Source organism: Nycticebus coucang, chromosome 8, assembly GCF_027406575.1.
Source record: "Nycticebus coucang isolate mNycCou1 chromosome 8, mNycCou1.pri, whole genome shotgun sequence".
Lineage (NCBI taxonomy): Eukaryota > Metazoa > Chordata > Mammalia > Primates > Lorisidae > Nycticebus > Nycticebus coucang.
Window position 1 is genome coordinate 26,258,493 of NC_069787.1, and position 4,672 is coordinate 26,263,164.

At 42.3% G+C, this 4,672-nt stretch overlaps 1 pseudogene; it reads right to left on the minus strand.

The window, feature by feature from the left end:
• Positions 1–1,808: 1,808 nt before the first annotated feature.
• On the minus strand, positions 1,809–2,328 carry LOC128592721 (28S ribosomal protein S14, mitochondrial-like; annotated as a pseudogene).
• Positions 2,329–4,672: the final 2,344 nt, after the last annotated feature.

The following is a 4,672-nucleotide window of genomic DNA, read 5'->3' on the forward strand; positions in this document are numbered from 1 at the left end:
GGTGAACAGGAGGCAGACCTGGTTCCAGAAGTAGACTGGGCAGGGAGCCTAGGTGGATTAATTTCAAAGGCACTGAGATAATCCAGACATGACATTCCTCTACATCTGAGCTCCAAGGACTAGAGAATTCTTATGGTTAAGACATGGAGAAACATGGAGAAACCCTTACCTGGGAGTCAGGATTCCCGGGTTTTGAGTAAGCTCTGCTGATTCTGAACACACTAAGATTTAGTGAGTGCTCACTCTGCTCAGCCCTGGGGCCAAGCACACATTTGCATCCTCAAACTCCATCCTTCAGCAGCCCTTCGAGATGTGTCCAGTTAAAGAGGCTTGGAAGAGTTCAGAAATTTGACCAGAGTGACATGCTGGGTGAGTGAGGTGCTGAGATTCTCAACGGGGTATGTCTGAGGCCCAAGACTTTGCCAGTAGACAAGACCTGTACCCTGGTCTAGCTCTGAGGCATTTCAAACTAGTTCTGTTTGTAACCAAACTTTTTGTGACTCTGTTTCTACCAGTGGAAAACAAGGAAGTTAAATTCCCTGACGCCCAGGAACCTTTTACAATGCTTCAAGGTCCCCGTATGTTCCTTTGTTTTAAGTCTTGCCCTTTGTAAAGCTTCTCGTTTAAAATGGAGACAGTCTCAGGGTAAGTAGCAATTGGAAATCCCCATGAAAGGATTCCAGACCTCAATGTATATCATAGCCAACTGGTAAGCCTCTAAAAATACCTATTTCCCCATCTCCTCACCAATACTGATTTGGCAGGTTTGAAATGAGCTCCTGGGATACTGATTTTTATTTATTTTATTTAATTAATTTATTTATTTTTTCCTCAGTTTTTAGCCGGGGCTGGGTTTGAACTTGCCACCTCCAGCATATGGGGCTGGCGCCTTACTCCTCTGAGCCACAGGCACTGCCCATCCTGGTTTTTATTTTTTAATGAATTAATTTTCCTATCTGGAATCCTGATATTACCAGTACCCTCCATTCAGGAGATTCTGATGCATAGGGTCTGAAGATCTTATTATTTTAGCCCCTTTTGGGGAACTATTTTAATTGATTGGTTCTTTGCAGGAAAGGCTGCTGACCCCTGCGGAGGGACAGAGTGTTTGGGTTTACTTAAGGTCCCTAGATCCCTCACACTGGCAGAGCTCCCTGTGCACTGCTATCCTCGGGTTCACCTAGGCGGGGGTTCCCAAATTTTGCCACACATAAGAATTACCCAGGAAGCTTCTAAAAGTCCTATGTCAATTAAATGACACTGTCTGGGCCTGGGACCTGACCTTTTGTAAAGATCTCCGATGGGATAATTCTGCCATGTAGCTATCTGGGAACCACCATCCTGGGCATTGCAGGTTCCGTATTGTTGCCGTAGCCACATTTTTCACTTGTAAGGCTCTTCTGTGTCCTGGAACCTTATCTGTCTTGCTCCATTTTCTTTCCAGATGACTCTTTCCCACCACGCTCCCTCCTTTGCTTGCCATGCTTCCTGTAGGGTCTTCATCTATCTTCAGCCAGCTGGACTGCAAGTTTCTTGAAAGTAGGGGCTCTAATACCTGTGGCTCTGTACTGATTTGAGCAGAACAAATAGGGGGAGGGTGGATGCACAAGAGATGAGACCAAGACTGACTCAAGTCCCTTCCGTGACTTTTTTTTATTTTCATAAAAAATAATTTTTATTATTCAACTCTTTGCACTGTGTATGGGAACAGTATGTTTAATCTATTAAATCCAACAGAAAAGATAATTCACGGACAGAATGAAACATCCAGATTTCTTATTTAAAATTTAAAAGTAATTTAAATATATACAACTTCAGGTAGACTGAACAACTACACTGGGCCCCCAAAGAGACTAGGAATTTGTTTAGAAAAGTCTCTTCTTGCCAGAACTGGCTTCCCTTGCAAGCTCAGCAGATTCTGGAGCTGATTTACCACATGGCATCTGGACCCCAGAAGCTGCCCATGGTCAGCTAAATGATGGAAGACGATTCGACTAAGCCTCCAGCGCCGCTTTGCACCACGTGGACGGGACATCATGACACGTGGATTTCTGATTCTAACAGGACAGCTATCCTGGGGAAGGGCGGCAATTTCTTCATGGGCCACTTCCTGAAGATCTTTTGGCAAGATTGTGTTCTTCCTGAGTGAATTGATAGGAAGCCTCTCGTCTGCATATTCGTCTCTTCACATGTCGCAACTTTCTCCGGTCTGTATAGTAACCTTGAACTTGGCCTGAAGCTGATGAAGGACCCATCTGCCGCACCGTCCGCAGCAGTGAGCCCAGCATGAAGACCTCCATCTTATCTCCCTTCCATGACTTTCTTATGACAGCCCAGATGGAGTGTAATAAGAGTGGCTATGGGAGGTCACCAAGGCACTGGGCCCCCTTGAATAAAATATCCCAGTAATACTTTTTAAAACATTAATTAATTAATTTACATATTTATTTATTTGAGACAGAGTTTCATTTTGGTACCCTGGGTAGAGTGCCATGGCATCATAGCTCACAGCAATCTCAAACTCTTGGGCTTAAGTGATCCTCTTGCCTCAGTCTGCTGACTACCTGGGACTACAGGCACCTACCACAACACCTGGCTAGTTTTTAGAGACAGGGTCTCTCTCTTGCTCAGGATGGTCTACCATCTCCTAAGCTCAAGCCATCCAACCCACCTGGGCATCCCGGAGTTCATAGGCATGAACCACTGAGCCCACCCCCAGTTAAACTCTTGAACTCTCTCTTCTGGGGTGGATTAAAGAATCCGTCTAAGTAAGAGCACCTTTTAAACAATCTAAATAATGATGTTTTGACCATTTGGTATTTTGAAAAATGAGAGCCTTTGTAAACATGATTCAGAACATAGATCAGCCTTGTTCACCAAGATATTTGGGGTGACTTATTAATGCTTGGGAAGGAATTTAAGAATAGTTTAAGCACTTTCCAAGTTTTCCTTCTCTTTCATTTTCAGCCTGCTCACTTAAGGAACAAACACTATTATCCTAAACTGACATGGTCACTTAGTTTCTCCCCAAATAGGTGACAAATGGGCAGCCTGTGGCCTTGATACACACTGTGGCTCTGTTTTAATTGGCCCATCTAGAATTCTATGGCTTCCCTTCAAAGTGCAAAAGTTCTTCCTGCCCTGGGGTTGCTTTCTTGGTGACAACAATCAGAATCTGACACCCATCCCCTCCCTACTACATTACAACCCACCAGTAACTTCAGCTACCTGATTTTCTGTAGGCTGTAGAATCAGCATCAGCTGTTAAAACTTGTTAAAACACAGGTTGCTGGGCCCCATCCATCTTCTATAAGGAAGAGGTGTCACTTCTCTATTTATGTAGATAGATAGATATACATGTGTATGTGCGTATATATTTTTTAGTATGGATTCATATATATTTTTAATTCTGTGGGTTATAATCCAATACATTATTTCCTTTTTTGCTCAAGATGTCTCAACTTTGGGCATCTGGGAACTCTTTCAGGTTGGCTCCTATGTCCTTTCAGTAAGTCTCCATACCTGCCCACCTTGATTTTTTTTTTTTTTTAGCACTTACGTTAGCACTTTTTGCTACCACAAAATGCTCCAGGTTTATCTTGTATTTTCCTGACTCTACCCCTGGAATTAATTAGTTCTCCAAGGAGCCCTGGTATCTTTTATTGGAGGAAGGCAAATTAGAAACCAAGGTCTGGGTGCTAGGTGTGCTCATAGCTATGGGGTTGTCACTGCTTCTAGCCTCTCTCAGTGGACAGAGCTATGAAGTGTCTGTATGTACACTCATTCATGCATACATACATACACAGATTTATTTAAGCATTGTTTATCATATATGTACTTTTAAAAAAATGATCCATATGGATATCTTCAACTCTAGAAGATGAGTCCACCACAGGACTCATCCAGCCAGGGTAAAATCAAAATTCTAATCTTTGCATAGTTTTTCAATTTTAACAATAGCTCAAGAACACCTAAGGGGGGAAATAAGGCTTCTTTTGATAGCTATTTTATGATATTACTAAAAACAACAACAACAAATTTCAACCTTATGCTAAGATGTCTCCTGAACAAAACTGTTGGCACATCCCCATGCCACATCCTTCAGTCCTTCCTAAAATCTTCCACGATTTGGAACACACAGCCTCACTGTTTCTGAAGGTGGGTAGACCTGCCTCATTTCCCTTCCCTTACACAGTCTGTCTCCAGTTCCACTGAACAATGCCTATTGTAGTGCTGAACTGGCACTTGTGCATTCTAAATATAAGCCAAGACACTTCTCAGAGATTACCATCAGAACTTTGCTTTACATGTGAAATTTTTATTTTGAATTCAGGTATACAATTACTCACTCAGAGTTAATTATACTGCCTTAGGATAGTATTAAAACAATGGTTTTAATTATTTTTCGAGGGGTTACATAAGTAACCTGTTGTCTTGTTAGGAAGGTGAAGTGACTGACTACAGTTTGTATCTGAGAACTTCACAGATACAAATTAACCTTCAGCTGTGAGGGTTACCTGTGGTTCCTTCATGTTTATTCAGGAAACAGTTATAGTTGGATGGGATTCTCCTTTCTCTCGTTATACTTAATGTAAATGTAGTAGTGCTTGGATGTGTCTTGATAAACTGTTTAGAGAACTGGAATGAAAATCTAGCCAGGATGGCTCACGGG